The sequence below is a fragment of the Cyprinodon tularosa genome, unplaced genomic scaffold, assembly GCF_016077235.1.
Source record: "Cyprinodon tularosa strain WSP-4 unplaced genomic scaffold, ASM1607723v1 ctg1148, whole genome shotgun sequence".
In the NCBI taxonomy this organism is placed as follows: Eukaryota; Metazoa; Chordata; class Actinopteri; order Cyprinodontiformes; family Cyprinodontidae; genus Cyprinodon; species Cyprinodon tularosa.
The window spans coordinates 168,724-191,913 of record NW_024037946.1 but is presented as its reverse complement, the minus strand read 5'-3'; the positions used below and the strand labels follow the sequence as shown (position 1 = coordinate 191,913).

Sequence of the window (23,190 nt, the reverse complement as noted above, 5' to 3'; positions counted from 1 at the left end):
GGAAACTCCTTTTCAAACCTCCTTCCTTTCCCTACATCTCAGCATAAAGAATGGAACAAAGCCTCTAAACAATCACCCCTATTCAGAAAGAAAGAAAAAGCAGCACACTTTAATATTTAACCTTACTAACATTCAAGGAAAAACCACAAATTACAAGAGTCTACAGTTATATACAATATAAAATATACAATATGCTATATACTATATATAATATTAAGCTATATACTTTATAACAGAAGGTTGTGCATTAATGTAATGTAGGAAGTCTGGAGATGGTATGTTGTGTAGCGTCTAGGTCCTGAATGGGAGAGGGAGAGAGGCAGTGTCAGTGTCTCGGGGCTCTCTGGGCCTTGTTGATAAGACTGGCAGCAGATGGGAAGAAACTGTTATTTTGGCATAGTGTTTTAATCTCAATTTACCACTGCCTCCTGCCAGAGGGAAGTGACTGAAATAGTTTGTGGCTTGGGTGCGGGAGAAGTCTGTGCTCACTGGACTGAGTCAGACTGCCTTTTTCAGGCAATTCAGAAGGAGCTCAATGCAGTGTTTTTATCCTTCCTGCGATTTAAACCAAATGAACGCTGTGTATCATGAATCCTGCTGCAGCAGAGACAGAGCAGAGCTAATTCAGCTCTGCTAACTGCCTAACAATGGGGCCCCAATCGCTGTTCACCAAAGATACCACTAGATGCCGCCAGACTGTGACCACCTGTGGGACGGAGACAGAGCATCGTGCTAACCAGCGCAGCTAAAGAGAGACCTCCCCCATGCTACGGTGAGTTATTAAATTAACCCCCTTGCAAATTGCTTGTTATTGTTGCCTCAGATTGATCCAAATCTCTTTGAGTTGGACGAACGGACTGGACCGAAGACGGGCCTGCAGTATCCGGACCAAGCTGAAGGCCTTCTCTCCACTGAACCAAAAACAGTAAAGAGTAACGGACTCTTAAACCCCTCTTCCCCCTTATATCTTTAATTTTGCCTATTTTCGGTAGTGTTTAGTGTTTTGCTTAGTTGTTAGATATAATACTATGTTATGCCTTATGCCATGATCATACTTTCTGGACATTGGGAACCACTGTCCGTTTTTCATCTTGATGGGATGACGAGAGGAGAACACTCAGCTTTGGTGAATAGCAGCTGTGGGACTTCTGCAGCCCCCCTCCCTTTTCAGTCAAAGCAGTCACAGGCAAGTCACATGGAAGTCACAGAGGTGTGACCAACCACCACCTCCCTCTGTGTGAGGACAGACAAAACCACAGAGCACACAGAATTATCCCTCTTTTGCTTCTGATCTCTTTGGCTCCTGCTCTCCTTGCCTCCTCTCCCTTGCCCTCAAGCTCAAGCTTTCCAAATGGACATGGAAAAAGGTTTGCAGGTCTGGCATGGTTATGGACATAACAAACAATATGTGTTTTGATGATGCTAATCATATCACGTGTTTACTGCTGAGTAAAGACAACGCTAATTGACGCTAAAGAATAGACTTCATGCTACGCTATGCTACTGGAATATGTGTTGAGCTGTTGCCTGAGCTTGGACAAGCTTTATTCACTAAGAGTTATATATATATAACATTATATATATAACATTAGTGTTCATGTGTTCCTCAGAGGCTCATTACATTCCCATTAGCAAGTATGACCCAGAGTCATTTAATAGTATCCTGATGTCTATTCGTTGCTAGCTATTTCAAAGAGGGTAAAGAATCATTTAACTAAAGGTTACACTGCATGAAAAGTGAGATTTTCGTCCCCGTAAACCCCCGTAAACTCCCGCAGATCTGCCTGATTTTCGTCAGTTTTCGACAATTTGCAACCCGTGCTTGTCCGCGTTTGTCGTGCCACAAATTGTCGGAAACGGACAGTGACGTAGGTGGAGAGCGATCACCTGTACTAATGGCCCTAATTAGCATATGAATGCAGCAAACCCGCGCGGCTGGCCAGGTCTGGCTTGAATAACCTTCTCAGTATTGGCTGAAACCACTATTCTCAAACAAATGAAATCGCTCGTGATTGGCAGCAAAACCACACGTGGCCATGCCAGGCTTTAATTTTCTTACTGAGTATTGGACGGAACCACTTCTTTTTAAACAAGTGAAGTCGCTCGTGATTGGTTGGCATATATATATATTTACATATATATATTTATTCATATATATATATATATTTATTCATTCATATATATATATATATTCATATATTTATTCATTCATATATTTATTCATTCATATGCTGTGTATTTATGTTATCCTACACTACTACACAATTATTATGCTACCATCAAGGACATGAATGAATTTATACAGGAAATGAAGATTTGCCAGGAAGCTGTTTATGCAAAGAAAGAGCTTTATTAAAACACACACAACTATATACAACGCGTATCCAAACACACGCGTATCTAAAAATTACAACTCCGTGAACGGTCCGTTTGCTTCCTCGGGGTTGGAGGTAACAGGCAGCATTCCCTCCGAGGCAGGTCCGATGTGCAGACGCCTACTGTGCGTGGCCCTGTACTTCGACATCGCTTCTAACCGGGACTGCAGCTTAACACAGAGTTCAGTGAGATCCGGCCTACGAAATGGCGACGACCGTACAATCCATCCAGAGACACCGCCAACGACGCCTTCTTCTTCGTCGGACATGAGGTCGACGGTGGCGGACTTACAGAGTTCCACTTCCTCATCTGCCAGCACACTCTGCCTCGCCTTCAGCAGCTGAAAAAAAAAAACATGAATCAGCGCACTGCATATGGACACAACACATCTATCAATGCAGCTGAAAAATAGTCACCAAATAAAGTCTTACCCTCTTTCTTCTGGCCCGACTCCGAGCAGATAGCCTGGCAGCCTCCGCACGTAGCGTGCTAGCTAGCAGCGTGTATCTGAAGCTCCTGCATACCGTCTCATAATACGTCTTACAGGCAGCTGGAAAACAATTAAATGAGAGTGGTATGAATAAAAAAATAAAAAAAAATCAAACGCAAGTCACAGTAACAAGGAAGGAGAAAACATTAAAACAAGTCACTTACACACAATGTCGTCTTTATCAACATCGTGCAAATCCGAGCAAATAGGAGGTCACCGCCTCATTGTGAGGCGACTGTAGTCTGTGAAAAAAAAAAAAAGTACAGCTATGGTCGGTATCCATCCGTATCCATGTCCTTTTACCGCAGAATGAAAGCATATTCTTTAAACCTTACCCCTGCTCCGGTTCATAGCGCCTGCAATTAGTCTCCGAGTTGTTAAGACGGCATATTGCTTCCTGTGAATCACAAAAAATACACTTTAGTAAAGCTTTAGGCTAGGCTGCTTTTAGCTTACCTAGCTAGGCTAGGTTGTCTTTAGCTTGCCTAGCTAAGCTAGGCTGCTTTTAGCATAGCTACCAGTAATCGAACATATATTTACCGCTAGCGTGGCGTTGTGCACCCGTCTTCTCTTCCTCGAGTTCGTATATCCCGCAAAGTTGCTCGACTGCAGATAGGGTGGCCAGATGTCCGGCTTTAGGCGGACAGTCCGGATTTTCATTGCACTGTCCGGCGTCCGGCGCTGCACCCAGCCGGACGTGTATTTGTCCTCCTTTACCCCCAGATTCCACATACTCCGTCAGCGCTCCGCCCCGCTCACGTACGGAGTACTTGTCTGTCTTCTTCTTCTTCTTGTCGAGTTTTATGGCGGTTGGCAACAAACTGTTAGTAGCATTATACCGCCACTTACTGGTATGGAGTGTGGTTCGTGATGGTTTAAATATTGATCCTGATACATTCTACCCTAACTTCTTCTAAGCATACATTCACACATTCACACTTAAAAATATAAACATATTTGTGCACAGCTTTGTATATCATTCCTTCACTCACAAACACACTTACTATAATTAAATTCTATGGAATAATTTCGTTTTCTTTAGAAATCGAATAATTATTTGTATGTGTTTACTCCCTAAATTTTTCCTCAGTATATCTAATAAATAAACCTTCTCCTTAATGTCTTCAAACTCTCTTCTCATATATCTTCTCTCTTTTTCATATTTATGACATTCTAATATAACATGTTCTATGGTTTCATATTTATCACAGAAATCACATTTGCCCGTTTTATGTTTTTGTATTTTAAAAAGTGTATGATTAAGTCCTGTATGACCAAATCTTAACCTTGTTATCACTCTTTCATCCTTTCTATTTCTTCTTCCATTTCTTCTTTCTCCTACCATCTTCTGAATTTTATAAAACCATCTTCCTGTTTTATCTTCATCCCACCTTTTTTGCCAAATTTCCATAAGTTTCTCTTTAATAATACTCTTTCCTTCTGATTTACTTATTTTAACTATAAAACTAATAGAATGTTTAATTGCCCTTTTTGCCATTTTATCTGCCCTCTCGTTTCCTTCCACCCCAATATGTGCTGGAACCCACACAAATGTAACTATCAGCCCCATGTTTCGTATTCTGAACAGTGTATGATTTATTTCTAATAAAATGTCCATCCTACTATCTGTATTACTTGTCTGTCATGTAAATCAATGAGAGCTGTTCCACATCCTCCGCTCGTCACCGCCCACGTATGTCTTCTCCGTCCTTCACCGTCAAAATACGGAGCAGAGCTATTTTTTGCTCCCCTCCGGTCCGTCCAGATCAAGACCCGCTATTGCAATCGCACCAAACAGAAAAAAGAATGTAGAGAAGACCCGGTTTGTCAAATTAAATTATAGTAAAAACAGATCGGTATCTAGAAATTAGAGCATAGTTTGTATATATTCCCAAAAACTAAAACAATAAATTTAGATTTTATTTCCTGGCAAAACATTCAATTCGGTTTATCCATTAAAGAAAAAAAAAATTTGGAATTTTTAATCAATATTCTAATAATTGTAACAAAGTATTATATCCATAAATGTCGCTATGCAAAATGCTCCCTCTCAATCTCTGCTCTCAAAAATGAACTTTCCCTTTTCAAAAGATGTCTGAGAAAGATGCAGAATTTAAATGCAATTAAATTGTTTGAGTTAATTGAAGAATTTCAGTTGGTAGTCCCCACTGATTAATTTACTTTAACTACTATTATTATTTTATCTATTTTTATTTATTTTATTTTATTTTATACTTTGTTCCAGCCTGTGCATTTAATTTTATTTTTCAAAAGCAGGAGTTGTGATATTTCTTCTTGTATTGAAATATTTGTTATTGACTTGTTATTTGAGATTGTTATTGTTTTCTTATATATTCAATAACAAAAAAAAAAAAGTGGAAATCTAAAAAAAAAAATTAACCATTACAGCCAACTGATTCTGATTAAAACTAATTTTTGAAGTAAATTATTTTGTGTATTTTTTTTACATAACATTTGCATACACAGTAATCTAGCGTACTTTAATTAAATAAATCAATTCAAGCTAAAATGTAAGAGTCTATAATTAGGCTATACTGAGCCTGATCTATTTCTACCATCTATTTGGGGGATATTTATTGCCACACTTTGGGCCACTTAAAACCAATTTAGCATGCTGACCTATGTCCTTATGACCACAGTGTACCAATCTTCTGATGGCTACTTCCAACAGGATAATGCGCCATGTTATAAAGTGAATCATCTCGGAATCATTTCTTGAAACTTTTCCACTTAAGTAATTGTGAATTGAGCATATTGACAGACAACATTTTATTTTTTATCTTAAATGCAAATTTAAAAAAAAAATAATTACTGCTCTAAATGTATTGCTCTGTCAGCTAAAGGTCTGTTTTGGTCTCTATACTTTAATTAAATAAATCAATTCAAGCTAAAATGTAAGAGGCTATACCTGATCTCTTTGTATCAGAGATTTTCTTACCCAGGGTTGCAGGGGGGGGGGGGGTAAAACCCCCCCTGCAACCCTGGTTTGCATTTGTATAGCTCACAGCATGTTCATTTACATGTTAAAGCCTCCCCTAGAATTCCATGGGGGGGAGGCATGGGGGGAACACTGCCTAAGAAATTCCACGTCAATTTCTGACAATTTACGGGAGTTTTCGTCGAAGCCTGCAAATTGCCGTAAACTGCCGCTAACCTGAAGTTCCACGACAATCTACAGTGCCGTATATTGACGAAAATCCCACTTTTCATGCAGTGTTATTGGTTCTTGATTAAGCAAATCATTTAAAAAAAAAAACATTATTTGGCCAAATAATGTTTTATTCACCTCATCGATTTGCATTGTGAATTGGTCTGAAAACATTCCAATTTCTTTAAAATTAGTGAAAAGCTCCTTTGATCATATCCCAAATTCTTCCAAATAAACTTTGGTTTCAAAAACAAAATCCATCTAAAACTGTAATATGGTTTTTTAACCATGTTTTCCCTTCCTCTTTGTACATAGTAGTTTAGATTAGTTGAGTTTTGCTAGTTTTAGTTAATAGTGTTAAACTGGAATATGTTTGACTTGGAGCTGAATGATTTTTGTTAATATATTATATTTATTTATTATATTATATTTATTTATATTTTGAACAGAAGTTCTGGTGAATTTATTCCATGTATGTGCAGAATTAAGTATTTGACCATGATTAGTGCTCGAATCATTCTTTCATCTATTGTTCTGACACACAGTTAGTTGGACTGTGTGTTTTACCACCCCTACCGGGGAGGGCAATAAACATCTTAAAGAAATATAAATTCCCAGCTGGCTGGGAACAGAATTGAACATAAAATCACAACAACTGTGTGATTGTAGCTAATAAAGATGTCAGGGTTTAGTTGTGGTTGAGGACCGAAATGCATTGTATTGAGGACAGTGAAAACCACAACACACAGGATTTTCTCTCTCTTTCCCATTAAGCTACCTGGGGTCCACATTGGATAAGGGGCTCCAGCAAAATGGAGATCCAGGCAAAAAGCCCAGATCTCCAGAATGACCAAGGAACTTACAGAGCCAGACTGGATGAGAAGGCCTTCTAAGGATCCCTGATGTGAGCCACATGAACAAGAAAGCCTGCCTTGCTGTTAGCCCCACTGCTAAGCTGCTGCTGGAAGAAAACTCAATCTTCCAAATGGACATGGACAATAGGTTTGCATGTAATTCTGCAGCAAAAAATACATCTAAAATGAAGCTGCCAGCCCCACACTTCACAGCTGTTGTAATTTATTCAACCTTGGGAGCTTTTTTTCTTTTTCCACCAATTGGCAAAAGACTTTAAGATGTAGTTTTATTAAACCATAGGACAATGTTAAGTTAAATGGCCCTAAGTGTATTTTAGAACTACAATCTGGATTTGTAATTTGGATTTCAATAAAGGAATTAAAAGTAAAGGTTCTTTGTAAGGATGCTCAATTTTCTAACAATAAATGACTCATAAAGACAGTTTACTCATGAGAGAACCTTGTACAGTAATTACAATTACTGCATCTAATCACTTTACTTTGCACAGTGATTAGATGAAGTGTTCCTTCACCACTATAGCACCAGACTTCAAAAGAGAATACCAACCCAAAAACAGATACAATGTCATAATTAGCAGACATTATTACTTAATGTCTCAAAACTTCAGCTATTATTTAGATTATTATTAAACTTTATTTTAAATTATGGGGAAAATTGTGTAAAGATTCACTTTACCTTTATGCTATCACACAGTAAGACATAAATATGCTGATTCTATCCAGAGAAATGAATGACTTAAAAGAGGGACAGGTATATTCCCATGCATTATAAGTGTTCATAAAACTAATTGTCTCAATACATCAGTTTAAAAGTATTAGCCTGTTTGTGTTCTATAAAATTGATTAAACAGTACAGCGCCTTTATCAACAACAGGATAATTACCTGTTTTCAAATTTCTTACAATTAAAAAAGAAATAATAACTTTTAAAAAATTGGATTCCTTTAAGATGTTTAAATTGTTGGAAGATTTACATCAAACCTAAGTAAAAGGTTAAGTTAATTTAGGCAAAAGCTTCGCTATACTGCCATCTACTGGTTATATCCCAGTAAACTGTTCAAAAGGAGCTAATTGAATTATTTCATTTTTTATCTGTTTTGAACTGCATCATCATCATCATCATCATCATCATCATCATCATCATCATCATCAGCATCCTTTTCAACTTTATATTAGAGCTCTTTAAAACAATTAGCAGCTGAAAGCAAAGTAATTAGCTTAGCCAGAAATAATAAAACACTATAATAAAAAAATTCAATCCAGCATGTGTATGCACCTTCATGCTCTATCTCTCCATTTTATTTCCAGAAAAGAGATCACTGGGGACAAACTCTTTAAATAACACTTCTTAACCTTTATGTAATAAATAACCACGAGACATGGCAACAGACTCTGACAGAATTTGCAGTCTTACTCAGATCAGAGAACTTTCTTAGAATGTACAGAAGGCAGCTGCTCACCTCTGGGCTCACCTCTCAGGAAGTTGCCCCGATTAACATTTAAAAAGGCATTTTATACATCTCCAATCTGCCACATCATCTTATTTTACATCATACACGTTAGCAGATGATTAGACATCCATGGCTCGAGCCTTATCAAAATATTACACTTCATTCTTAGCTGAAGGACACCGCTCTCATTTCATTTCCAAATCTTTGCCACGTAGATTAAAACATCAGTTCTGACAAACAACAGAAAGCCAATACCAAGGTGTAATAAACTCAAACATCTTCAATGATAATTTTCCTAAAAAGCATAAAGATATAAAATTAGGCAATATTAAGAACTTGCTAAATAAACAAGGTCATAAAAACTAGGTTCTGCCAGTGTTAAAATCCAGCCAATAAAAGTAAGTCTTGAGCCATGCTGTAAAATTTGGCTGCAGTAATGCACAATGGGAACCAAAGTAGCAGGCCAAGAGGATGTTATTAAAAGTCATAGTTTTGCTGTTATGTCTGTAACATTAAAGCCTTAAACTTTACATGCACAAGTGCACCCTCACAAACAATTACAAGTGCTTGGCTCCAGGTACTCAGAGATCCACTTTCAAACAGAAACCCCACATCTGTTGGGATCCAGAGGTCTGCCTTCCAGAGGGCGATGTGGATCCCTTTCTGTGGGCTTCTGTTGTCTGTTGGGATCGGGAGGTCTGCCCTCCAGAGGTCGATGTGGATCCCTTTCTGAGGGGTTCTGCTGTCGGTTGGGATCCAGAGGCTTGCCCACTAGAGGGCGCCGTAGATCCTTTGCTGAGACCTTGTGCTCGTTCGTAACAGCTGATCCCCATCTGCTCATTAAGCTCTCCCTTCATAAGCTACAGGAGAGCTCCACTCTGCGCCGGATTGTTAAACTTGTTATGGTTAGCAAGCCTGAGCCAGCCTGCCTGTTCTGACCCTGTAAACCTGAATCTGTAAACCTGAACCTAACCTGCTCTGTCCTCTCCGCCTCCCAGGTAGAACCCTGTCTGCAATCCAATAAACTATTGGACTTTTATCCTGCCTCTGAGTCTGTGAGTTCTGCATTTGGGCTAGTAATCCTGCCTGATCATGTCAACATCCATATCTTCAGGTAACACAGAGTACATGTCAGACTTAATAATATTACTTTAGCAATAGTTTCAAGGTGTTGCTTTATTGTATGTCTCGTACCATGTCTTTCGGTTGCGCTGTTCTTTTTTCATCTCGTTACAGGTGATGAAGCAGACTGAAAATGTTTTGTCATTGTCTCCTTTCTCTCTTCTTTCTTTCATCTTTTCTCTTTTTTTCTTTTTTTTTCTTTTCTTCTTCTGTTTTTCTGCTCTATTTACATTGCAGTGTCCATATAAACTGTAAAACTCCCTGCCTAATTATAATAAAGCAATTTATATGCATGAAACAAGTGGAGCAATGTGGCAATTGTCATACTGCTACACTTGTGAAAGTAAAATCTGTTGTGCTTTTTTTGGCATAAAGACAATTATTCTTATTGCCACATTGCCAGACAGGACACTGTATCAAAAAATAAAATAAATTAAAGTCTTAAACCCAGACTCAAATATTTCGAGGAGGTAATTTCCTCCAGAAAAGGTTTAAGACTTTTAAAACAAATAGTAGCTTAGAAATAGGCCCATAATTGAACAAATGTAGATTGATCCAGTCCAAGTTTCTTGAAAGAGGTGCAACAACTGCATACCGTAAATCCTCTAATATAGGATGGGCCTTTATTTCACTCAGGTACATCTTGGTCCAGCTTGGTAGGAACCACAACAGAACAGAGATTAAAATTGATAATGGTATGGACAATCTGTGAAATGGAAGAACAAACCTTAAAAAATCATGAAGGAACAGGTATCGGTGGGGATCTATTACCACATCTGTTAAAACAGAGAGTCACAGGTTCAAACATCATAAAAAAACAAGAGTAAGGAGCTGTAGCGGAAGGATCAGGATTAGAAAGTGTGATTAGGCAGCTACAGGGTCTAGATTGTTTGACATGACGAGTCAAACCGAGAGAAGAGCTTGTCTACTCCAGAGTAGCACACCTCAGGAGGGACAAGGAACTGACTAAAAGGCCTTAGAAAATTCCGCTGCAGAGGATGGACTTAAAGTCACAGTAACAGTGACAAACAAGGGAATGGGATTTAGATAAAAACTGCTTAAAATCAACATCAGATAAAGCCAACATATGATCTGAGCAGCCAGAATCATGTTTCCACATAAGAAACAAGCATATCATGAGAATCAGATTTAATGTGTGGCCTTGCTCATATGTGGAGCCAGTTACTGACTGGATCTGGTTAAAAGAGTCAATTAGGTCTTAAAAATTTTTCACCAGCAGTTTATCAGGGCAAACACGCACTGATATTGAAACAATAAGACAATAAAAACATAATAAAACAATAAGAACAAAATCATAGCTTGGCCTATGCCAGACAAAAATCATAAGAAGTAATTTAAGAAGTTATTATATTGAGGGGGACAGTAACATATCAGAAGATAGGCTTTGAACTACTCACCTCAAAAAAGCTTAGTGCAAAACTGGAAAAAGATATCTGTGATGGGCGATGTTCACATTCAAGGCAGGTTTTGTACATAAATGAGGTGCCTCCTCTCTTTAAGATCCACAATAGAAAATGTAGAAAATGTTACATCAGCTACAAGTGTATATGTATGTAAAACAGCATGGGATGCAATTTTCGGCAAAATGCAGAAACAAAAATGAACATTAAAAACAGTTGAACTAAAGAATATAAAAAAAAGTTGAACTAATGATGTTTCAGTCGAAGGCAATCTTAGACAAATGTGTTTTTAGTCTTGATTTAAAGCAACTCAGGGTTAGGGTTAGGTGTTAGACACTCTCTCGATGACCCCCCCCCATCCAGTCCGACGACTAGAGCAGTTGCTTAGGGGATCAAAGGCATTGCACGGGCCGGCGCACGTTCGTTGGTATCTCTCAGATCCATAGCCAAGCCAGTTTGTAGAACTTGGAACATAAAGAACAATCATTTCTCTGTTATAAGATGGAGCTTGGTCATTTAAGGCTTTATATGTGAGAAGGAGGATTTTAAATTCTATTCTAGATTTAAGAGGAAGCCAATGAAGAGAAGCCAGGATAGGAGAGATATGATCTCTCTTTCTAATTTTCATCAGAACTCTGGCTGCTGCATTTTGGATCAGCTGAAGGCTTTTAACTACCTGTTTCCTGATAGTAAAGAATTACAATAGTCCAGCCCTAAAGTAACAAATGCATGGACTAGTTTCTCAGAATCACCCCTGGACAGGATATTTCTAATGTTTTCAATACTGCACAGATGAAAGAAGGAAATTCTAGAAACTTCTTTGATATGGGATTTAAATGACAGATCCTGATCAATTTATCTGAAATCAGTTTAATCCCATCCAAATGAAGTGACTGACTAATCAGATTATTTTTCAAAGACTCTGGTCCAAAGACTATAACTTCTGTTTTGTCTGCATTTAGGAGCAGAAAGTTAAGTGCCATCCAGTTTTTATGTCTTGGAGACATGCCTGTAATCCATGTAATGGGTTAGCTTCATCTGGATTTATAGACAGATATAGCTGGGTATCATTAAAGTGGAAATTGATCCCATGCTGTCTAATAATTCTACCGAAGTGTTAGATAACTGGAACTGTGTCTCTGGGTCGGGGGAAATGGGTAAAGGTTGGAGGGGTGACATGAAGAAAAGAAAAAATAGAAAAGTAAATTCCAACCTTTATCCAACAGCCTATGCCTGTGGCTGTCTGTGGACATAGAATTCCGCTAACTTTTCAATAAAGTGCAACAAATATTGATTCTGTTCACATTTAAATACCTATTGAAATAGGTTTTTGTTCATTAATATGGATCAAAACCAAGGAGCAGTCAAGCCTGCAGGTAAAAGATTATATATGTTTATTACTGTCAACTGACAGCATCAGGGGCCTTTGCATCTCAGAGAAGCATTGTATGCCCACTAAGTTCAGGCATACACTACAATATTTTGAATAGTTCTGCTCAACTACAGCTCAAACTGTTTGATGAAATCGCCGGGCTTAAAATTTCACAGCTCATGATGTATGTTCTAACACTATACGGCTAAATACTCTGATGAGATCTACTGTAACTGCTCACACTGTACGTCCAAAAACCACACGTCAGACTGAGCACTGAAAGATGGAGCTGGTTGGACCTATCAATCTGAAAGAAGAGGAAGAACTCCCTTCTTTGCAAATCTGCAAGGTTCTGGTAGATCGGCTCGTAGACACTCATAGCTCTGCTTCAAAAGAATTATTTGCACACAAACACCATACGAGGGCTGTCTATATTTTAAATGTGTTTGATTTTCTTCCTACCTTACAATTCCTGATAGGGAGGTGGTTATGAGAAGCTAATTGCCCCTCGTTACTCACTGTATACTGTCATCTTGGCGCTGACGTCTGATCTGAATACTCATTTTACTCACCTATTTATCTCCGCCCAATTCTCATTATCGCTCATCTGATCCAACTGCTTCACTCTCTTTTAATGCAGCCTTCAGACTGGTCATCAGTGCCAGATGATTAGAGCGTGTGGTGAGAGTTCTTTAGCATTTCTATGTTTCTGATAGCCTGATACTGACCTGTTCTGCCTCTCGACCTCTGTGCCTGCCCATCCCCTTTCTAATCTGTTTCTAACTCCTGCCGGATCTCTGCCTCTCTGTGTAACGAACCTGGAACTGTTGGCCGACTGCATTCTGGATTCTCCCTCTTTAGACCTCTGATCTCCTGGCTCCACGGCACCTGCCTTAGATACCAATGCTGCTCACTGCAGTTCTGTTTTCAATAAACGTGACAACCTGACAGTGTACTACACAACACAAGATGTACAATGTGTCTGTAACTCGGCCCAATGCAAATAATTCTCATGCAACTAGTGAATCAGCCTGGAAAGGGCAAAAAAATAGTACAGTGTATACACCGCTTAATGAGCTCTATTTACAACTCCACCGCTTCCTGCTACCACTGCTACCTTTGTCTACTGTCTTTCATTACTGGACAGGTGTGTCTGGCTGGCTACTGAGGACAGATACACCTGCATTAATAAGTTTGGAAGTTTGGAAGTTTTTTTATTTTAGAAAAGATGGTTTATCCTGGTTTAATCTCATCATACTAATCATGATAGCAACAAAGGTAAATAATAATTATTATTGATATTATCTCACTGGATTAAATTATTAAATATAATTAAAAATGCTTATTGCACTATATTTGGAGTTACAAGCAAAAACACATTACCACTAAATAGGTCTTTTATCTCTTAACTACCATCAGTTTTAGATCATGCAGAATCTTGTTCAATCAGTGGTTCTGTAACTGATTCCTATTTTTCACGTGGAATTTCCAGTTATCCAAAATTAAAGTAAGTAGAAAACCTAAGCTGGAGTCTATGCTCATAAAGCACAGTCATAAATTAGCAAAACAACTTAACAAACTTATACTATCTTAAAATATATATATAGATAGAGTATTTTTTTTTGAGTGAGAACCAAACATTTATCACAAGGATCAGCCAATACAAATGTAAATTTATTGATTTAAATACTTACAGTGTGTTATGCAGGGCAGCTCCTCGTCAGTTGAAGCCAGTTGTGATAAATAAATAAAAGCGTTGCACTCTCTTTCTCATATTCACGTTAAAAGCAGAGCAACCAGCTACTGAAACAGCTGTGTCTGCACATAGAATTCACATATGCTATTTTAATAAGTCTACACAAAAAATTTTCCCCTCTCACTGATAATCAGCAAAATCGGGGACATGTGGCCCAAAACAGTGGCAACTGTGCCCGGGGGGACATCTGTTCACTGTAACTTTGAACACTGCATCCAACTAATCCAGCCAGGGTCAAGGTTCTTTCTCAAGAATGATAGAATACAAGGTTTGTCCAAGCAGCTTGGAAATTTCTTATAGTGTGTTCACACCAAACGCATTTTGGGTGTCAAAGCAACTGGTCTACATGCAAAGTCTATGTGGGACACTGTGGAAAGGTCCAATGCATCCACATTTTTTGGCGTCTGTGCATCCAATCGTTTGACACTGGAGTAAGAAATAGAGTATTTGAAACTGGATGCTGGAGTGTCAACCAATCAGAAAAGCTGATCCAGAATTTTTTTGAGAGGTTGGGAGATAGAGAATACATGCAAGTTGGCTTTTGCGGGGATGTCTGTATATAGAAAATGGATAAATACAAAGAGGTTCAACTCCAAAGGTTAAAAAAAAGCTGGAAAAATTGATTGTTATGTAGGCTACAAGGAAAAGAGAGGGTTCTCTGATTATTATCACCGCACATAGACATATTTGTTATGAACTAGAAAATTTCTAAAGAAATTTTGAGGGGGGCCACCTACTGCCGGTCTGGGTAACTGGGCCAATACGGCCCTGGCAAGTGACGTTGGGGCTCCCCAGGACCAGACTGCTAAACGCCTTTGCAGGGTGCTGAGGGAAGGAAAGAGGGCTAGGTCATGGGCAAAGAGAGCTGTGTGCCACTTGTGCTGAAATTCTGGGAAATAGACGTGCACAGATATGATGGCACAAGGGTAAATATGGGTTGTCCATATTGAACCGCAGTGGGTAAAGCGAGTTGGCTGCTCGCCCGTCCTGCTAGGAGCCCTTGCAGCGATGAAAAAATAATCCACCAATGGCGGGCTCTGCCGCTTGCTAGAGCCATTGCAGTGATGAAATCTCCATTGGGGGCTTCGCCGCCCTTTCTAAGAGCCTATTGCAGTGATGATTCACCAAATTCGGCGGGCTGCCGCCCGACATGCCTCAGAGCCATTGCAGTGATAAAATTACAAATGGCTATGAGCAATATGCCACAATGTATGAGTGTGTTAGGAAGAGGGCTTTTATTTCTGTTGAAGTCCCTGTAGTGTTATTTTGAAAGTCTAATCATGGATGTGCTCAAAAGATGGGTCATTGCCCAGCAGTGATATAGAATCCATTTCCAAATGGTAAATCACTGGTTTTCCCAAACGTTTTTAGGTGAATAGCTGCTGTATTACAGAGTAAATGGGAGACTTTTATTGTGAAATTTTGCTCTGGGGTGTGTTTTTGAAAAACGTCACTAGAGTCTAATAAACACACCTGGATAAGAGTTTGGGTCAGCATGTTGAGCCATTTGCATCAGTATTGCATTAGTATAATCTAAGAGGCTTTTATTTGGTAGGGTCCCTGGGTCTTATTTTGAAAGTCCTACAGAGTTGGGTTTAGAGAAAATGTTATCTGAAAAAATTAGTATTATCTAAGCTACAGCTATATCTTTACTTCAATTAGAGTAACTTTCATTGGTGTAGGTCATATACAACCTGAATGGGAAGAGAAAGAAAAAAAAAACGTTTCCTCAACACCAGAGCTTTAATTGAGCTAGCTGCAGCAGGACACTGTCACCCAGCTTTCTGGTGCTTAAAAATGTCCTCCGAATCAAACGACTGCTGAGCAAAAAACCGGTATGAGTCAAAAAATTCTTTCACCGTGAGCGTCAGCCATCCTTCGACTCCACTATGCAACTTTGGTGTATGTGTGTCTTTAGAACAAATATTTATGACGAGAAAACACATAATGTCATTCGTTTTTCTCCCCTCTGCTGTTCCAAAACCAATGAAAAACGGCTTCTGATTGTCATGACTTGAGGGTCGGTCTGGAGGGTTTTAAGGAAAAGTATTAATCCTACGTAATTCGAAGACATTGTGTGTCCAGAAGATTTCAGTTCTACAAACTTACAAAAATGGTGACTTTAGCTATAAGTATGTGGCCGTGTGGGCGAGTTTAATGTTTTTGGGTCTTAAAAAAAAACGGCTGCCCTCACACTTTAGCTTTTCAGTCTCTCCACTCTAGAAGGCTGGATTTTGCCAAAACTTTGTGGCGCTTGAGGTCTGAATTATACAAAAAACGGTAGACAGTTATCAACATGCCGTTTCAGTTTTATGCAGACGAAGGCATTTTATCTACAAACTGAGCTTTAAACTGTTTGTCTACGGAATGTAGCCAACCAGTGAAGCGCTGTTTTTTATGTGGTTTTTTTCCTCTCCCCATTCATTTCCTATTGGGAATTTTTTGCGACGTTTTTCGCTAATAATCGCAAAACCTTCGGATAATGAGCAAAAGTTTTATACAAGACGCATGCCCCATTGGTCTCTACGCGTGTGCCAACTTGGGCCCGATCCGACGAATGGTGCGTGACTAGTTACGCGCCGAAGTTTTTGGTGGCGAGGAGAACTATAAGCTATAATAAAAACTAGAAAATTTCTAAAGAAATTTTGAGGGGGGCCACCTACTGCCCGTCTGGGTAACTGTGCCAGTACGGCCCTGGCAAGTGACGTTGGGGCTCCCCAGACCAACTGCTTACGCCTTTGAGGGCTGCTGAGGGAAGGAAAGAGGGCTAGGTCATGGGCAAAGAGAGCTGTGTGCCACTTGTGCTGAAATCTGGGAAATAGACGTGCACAGCATATGATGCACAAGGGTAATATGGGTTGTCCATATTGAACCGCAGTGGGTAAAGCGCAGTTGGCGGGCTCTGCCCGCCTGCTAGGAGCCCTTGCAGCGATGAAAAAAATCACCAATGGCGGGCTCCGCCCGCCTGCTAAGAGCCATTGCAGTGATGAAATCACCATTGGCGGGCTTCGCCCGCCTTCTAAGAGCCATTGCAGTGATGAAATCACCAATGGCTCTTAGAAGGCGGGCGAAGCCCGCCAATGGTGATTTCATCACTGCAATGGCTCTTAGCAGGCGGGCGGAGCCCGCCATTGGTGATTTTTTTCATCGCTGCAAGGGCTCCTAGCAGGCGGGCGGAGCCCGCCAACTGCGCTTTACCCACTGCGGTTCAATATGGACAACCCATATTACCCTTGTGCATCATATGCTGTGCACGTCTATTTCCCAGATTTCAGCACAAGTGGCACACAGCTCTCTTTGCCCATGACCTAGCCCTCTTTGCTTCCCTCAGCAGCCCTCAAAGGCGTAAGCAGCCCCAACGTCACTTGCCAGGGCCGTATTGGCCCAGTTACCCAGACGGGCAGTAGGTGGCCCCCCTCAAAATTTCTTTAGAAATTTTCTAGTTTTTATTATAGCTTATAGTTCTCCTCGCCACCAAAAACTTCGGCGCGTAACTAGTCACGCACCATTCGTCGGATCGGGCCCAAAGTTGGCACACGCGTAGAGACCAATGGGGCGATGCGTGCTTGTATAAAACTTTCTCATTAGTCCGAAGGTTTGCGAATTATTAGCGAAAACGTCGCAAAAAAATCCCATAGGAAATGAATGGGGAGAGGAAAAAAACAGCATAAAAAACAGCGCTTCACTGTGTTGGCATACATTCACGTAGAAAAACAGTTTAAAGCTCAGTTTGTAGATAAATCCTTCGTCTGCATAAAACTGAAGACGGCATGTTGATAACTGCTACGGTTTTTGTATAATCAGACCTCAAGCGCCACAAAGTTTTGGCAAAATCCAGCCTTCTAGAGTGGAGAGACTGAAAAGCTAGAGTGTGAGGCAGCCGTTTTTTTAAGACCCAAAAACATTTTAAACTCGCCCTCACGGCCACATATTTATAGCTAGAGTCACCATTTTTGGTCAGTTTGTAGACTGAAATCTCTGGACCCACACAATGTCTTCGGAATTACGGTAGGATTAATACTTTTCCTTAAAAACCCTCCAGACCGACCTCAAGTCGATGAAAATCAGAGCCGTTTTTCATTGGTTTTGGAACAGCAGAGGGGAGAAAAACGAATGACATTATGTGTTTTAAATGTCATAAATATTGTTCCTGAAAGACACACATACACCAAAGTTGGCATTTGTTTAGTTTTGCGAGTCGAAGATTGGCTGACGCTCACGGTTGAAGAATTTTTTGAATAACTCATACGTTTTGCTCAGCAGTAGTTTTTTGTTCGGAGGACAGTTTAAGCACCAGAATAGCTGGGTGACAGTTGTCCTGTGCAGCTCAGCTCGAATTAGAAGCTCAGGTGTGAGGAAGAACGTTTTGTTTTTCATTTTTCCCTTCAGGTTGTAGATGAGCCATACAGCCATGAAAGTTACTCTAATTGAAGTCAGAGATATAGCTGTAGCTTAGATAAAATAATTTGTCAGATAACATTTTCTCTAAATCACAAACTTGTTGGAAACTTTCAAATTATAAGACTCCAGGGACCCTACAAAATAAAAGCCTCTAGATTATACTAATGCATTAATTGATGCCCAAATGGCTCAACTTATGACTCCTGTGTACTCTTCCGGTTGTTTTTATTTAGACTCTGTAAGTGACGTTTTTTTAAAACAACCCCCCTGGCTCGAAAAAATTTCACTATAAAGTCTCCCATTACCTGTAATACAGACGCTATTACCTAATAACATGTAAAACCAGTGATTTATTTTACCATTTGGAAATGGTTTCTATATCTTGTGGCATGACCCTTTTTGTGCACATTCATGATAGACTTTCAAAATAACACTACAGGGACTCTACAGATAAAAGCCTCTTCCTTATACACACTCAATACCATTCTGCGCATATTTGCTCATAGCCATTTGTAGTATTTTTATCACTGCAATGGCTCTCTCTGAGCATGCGGGCGGGGAGCCCGCCATTGGTGATTTCATCCCTGAATGGTCTTAGAAGGCGGGCGCGAGCCCGGCCAGTGGTGATTTCTCACTGCAAAGGTCTTAGCAGGGGGCAGAGCCGCCATTCGGTGATTTATTTTCACGACTGCAAGGGCTCCTAGCCGGGCGGGCGGAGCCCGCAAAACTGCGCTTTCTTTACCACTGCGGTTCAATTGGACAACCCATATTACCCTTGTGCATCATTGCTGTGCACGTCTATTTCCCAGATTTCAGCACAATTGGCACAGAGCTCTCGTTTGCCCATGACCTAGCCCTCTTTCTTCCTCAGCAGCCCTCAAAGGCGTAAGCAGTTGGTCTGGGGCAGCCCCAACGTCACTTGCCAGGGCGTATTGCCCAGTTACCCAGGACGCAGAAGGTGGCCCCCTCAAATATTTCTTTAGAAATTTTCTGTTCATAACAAATATGTCTATGTGTAGTGATAATAATCAGAGAACCCTCTCTTGTCCTTGTAGCCTACATAACAATCAATTTTTCCAGCTTTTTTTTAACCTTTGGAGTTGAAACCACTTTGTATTTATAGTTTCTATATACAGAATCTCCGCCGAAGCCAACTTGCATGTAGTCTGTATCTCACAACCTCTCAAAAAAATCCTGGATCAGCTTTTCTGATTGGTTGACACTCCAGCATCCAGTTTCAAATACTCTATTTCTTACTCCAGTGTCAAACGATAGGATGCACAGGCGCAAAAAATGTGGATTGCATTGGGACCTTTCACGTGTCCACATGAATTTTGCATGTAGACAGGTTGCTTTGACACCAAAATGCGTTTGGTGTGAGAACACACTATAAGAAATTGTCCAAGCTGCTTTGGACAACCTTGTATTCTATCATTCTTGAGAAAGAACCTTAACCCTGGCTGGATTAGTTGGATGCAGTGTTCAAAGTTACAGTGAACAGATGTCCCCCCGGGCACAGTTGCCTCTGTTTTGGGCATAAATGTCCCGATTTTGGCTGATTATCAGTGAGTGAGAGGGGAAAAATTTTTTGTGTAGACTTATTGTAAATAGCATTGTCGAATTCTATGTGCAGGACCACAGCTGTTTCAGTAGCTGGGTTACTGGTTAGCTAGCTATGCTTTAACAGTGCAATATGAGAAAGAGAGTGCAACGCTTTTATTTATTTATCACAACTGGCTTCAACTGATGAGGAGCTGCCCTGCATAACACACTGTAAGTATTTAAATCAATAAATTTCATTTGTATTGGGCTGATCCTTGTGATAAATGTTTGGTTCTCACTCAAAAAAAAATACTCTATCTATATATATATTTTTAGATAGTATAAGTTATGTTAAGTTGTTTTGCTAATTTATGACTGTGCTTTATGAGCATAGACTTCCAGGCTAAGGTTTTCTACTACTTATTTTGGATATCTGGAAATTCCACGTGAAAAAATAGGAATCAGTTACAGGAAAACTGATTGAGACAAGATCTGCATGATCTAAAACTGATGGAGTAAGAGATAAAGACCTATTTAGTGGTAATTTACTATGTTGTTTTTGCTTGTAGCTCCAAATATAGTGCAATTAGCATTTTTAATTATATTTAATTATTTAATCCAGTGAGATAATATTAATAATTATTATTATTTACCTTTGTTGCTATCATGATTAGTATGATGAGATTAAACCAGGATAAACCATCTTTTCTAAAATAAAAAAAACCTAACTTCCAAACTTATTAATCCAGGTGTATCTGTCCTCAGTAGCCAGCCAGACACACTTTCCAGTAATGAAAGACAGTAGACAAAGGTAGCAGTGGTAGCAGGAAGCAGTGGAGTTGTAAATAGAGCTCATTAAGCCATGCATACACTGTACTATTTTTTTGCCCTTTCCAGGCAGATTCACTAGTTGTACGAGAATTATTTGCATTGGGCCGAGTTACAGACACATTGTACATCTTGTGTTGTGTAGTACACTGTCAGGTTTTCACGTTTATTGAAAACAGAACTGCAGTGAGCAGCATTGGTATCTAAGGCATGTGCCGTGGAGCCAGGAGATCAGAGGTCTAAAGACATGCTGAGGGAGAATCCAGAATGCAGTCGGGCAACAGTTCCAGATTCGTTACACAGAGAGGCAGAGATCCGGCAGGAGTTAGAATACAAGTCAGGCAAACAGATTAGAAAGGGGATGGGCAGGCTCAGAGGTCGAGAGGCAGAACAGGTCAGTATCAGGCTATCAGAAACACAGGAATGATAAAGAACTCTCACCACACTACGCTCTAATAATCTGGCACTGATGACCAGTCTAAAGCCTGCATTAAAAGAGAGTGAAGCAGTTGGATCAGATGAGCGATAATGAGAATTGGGCGGAGATAAATAGGTGAGTAAAATGAGTATTCAGATCAGACGTCAGCCCCAAGATGACAGTATACAGTGAGTAACGAGGGGCAATTAGCTTATCATAACCACCTCCCTATTAGGAATTGTAAGGTAGGAAGAAAATCAAACACATTTGAAATATAGACAGCCCTCGTATGGTGTTTGTGTGCAAATACTTCTTTTGAAGCAGAGCTACGAGTGTCTACGAGCCGATCTACCAGAACCTTGCAGATTTGCAAAGAAGGGAGTTCTTCCTCTTCTTTCAGATTGATAGGTCCAACCAGCGCAATCTTTCAGTGCTGAGTCTGACGTGTGGTTTTTGGACGTACATTGTGAGCAGTTACAGTAGATCTCATCAGAGTATTGAGCCGTATAGTGTTAGAACATACATCATGAGCTGTTTCTTTTCTTCATGTCACTCTCCCCTTGGGGGTGGCCAGAGTCTTTAGGTCCCTCAGAACTGGAAACCATTGCTAACCATCCTTGATCCCTCCCCTCCAACCTTTACCCATTTCCCCCGACCCAGAGACACAGTTCCAGTTATCTAACACTTCAGTAGAATTATTAGACAGCATGGGATCAATTTCCACTGTAATGATACCCAGCTATATCTGTCTATAAATCCAGATGAAGCTAACCCATTACATGGATTACAGGCATGTATCCAAGACATACAAACTGGATGACACTTAACTTTCTGCTCCTAAATGCAGACAAAACAGAAGTTATAGTCTTTGGACCAGAGTCTTTGAAAAATAATCTGATTAGACAGTCACTTCATTTGGATGGGATTAAACTGAATTCAGATAATAAAGTAAAAAATCTTGGTGTTATTTTTGATCAGGACCTGTCATTTAAATCCCATATCAAAGAAGTTTCTAGAATTTCCTTCTTTCATCTGTGCAGTATTGAAAACATTAGAAATATCCTGTCCAGGGGTGATTCTGAGAAACTAGTCCATGCATTTGTTACTTTAGGGCTGGACTATTGTAATTCTTTACTATCAGGAAACTGTAGTTAAAAGCCTTCAGCTGATCCAAAATGCTGCAGCCAGAGTTCTGATGAAAATTAAAAAGAGAGATCATATCTCTCCTATCCTGGCTTCTCTTCATTGGTTTCCACTTAAATGTAGAATAGAATTTAAAATCCTCCTTCTCACATATAAAGCCTTAAATGACCAAGCTCCATCTTATATCAGAGAAATGATTGTTCCTTATGTTCCTAACTGAGGACTTCGCTCTCAATCTGCAGGTTTACTAGTGGTTCCTAGAATTTCTAAAAATAGAATGGGAGGCAGATCTTTTTGTTATCAGGCTCCTCTCCTCTGGAACCAACTAACAGTTTAAGTCCGTGAGGCAGACACCCTGTCTATTTTTAAGGGTAGGCTTAAAACTTTCCTTTTTGATATACCTTATAGGTGAGTGGCTCAGGTTATCCTGAGCTATTTCAATAGTTATGCTGCTATAGGCTTAGACTTCTGGAGGACATAGGGACCCCTTTTTCATAATTCTACTTCATTCTATCTCTATTCTCCCTCTCTGCAGAATCTGTTAGTTCAATCTCTAACATTATGCTCTCTCTGCTTTTTCTCATAGTAGCTTTACCTAGTCTGTTCCTGTTTGGCTGCAACACATCCTGGAGAGACATGTCAGCTGTGCCATCTGCCATTAATACCTTTATTTATAGATGTTCAATATCGGCCTGTTTTTCAGTGTAGTTCTGTTTCTCTGACCGTGACTGGGTGGATGTGCTCTCTTCATCCTCTGACATGGGAGCTGGCTCGGAGCTCATCTGCCTGGCTGTGTGTTTCCTGGACGGGGCCGCCTTTTACAGCTG

The 23,190-nt window shown here is 39.8% G+C and overlaps 1 protein-coding gene and 1 long non-coding RNA gene across 2 annotated transcripts in view; both read left to right on the top strand.

Annotated features, from left to right (window-relative positions):
* Window positions 1-23,190, top strand: part of LOC119796472 (C-type mannose receptor 2-like) — a 79,023-nt gene that overhangs the window by 13,382 nt on the left and 42,451 nt on the right. The gene's annotated exons all lie outside the window — the stretch shown is intronic.
* LOC119796491 lies at window positions 1,286-9,474 on the top strand. The gene is made up of 3 exons (XR_005282478.1): window positions 1,286-1,375; window positions 6,810-7,037; window positions 9,359-9,474. It is a non-coding gene; the product is annotated as an uncharacterized LOC119796491 (long non-coding RNA).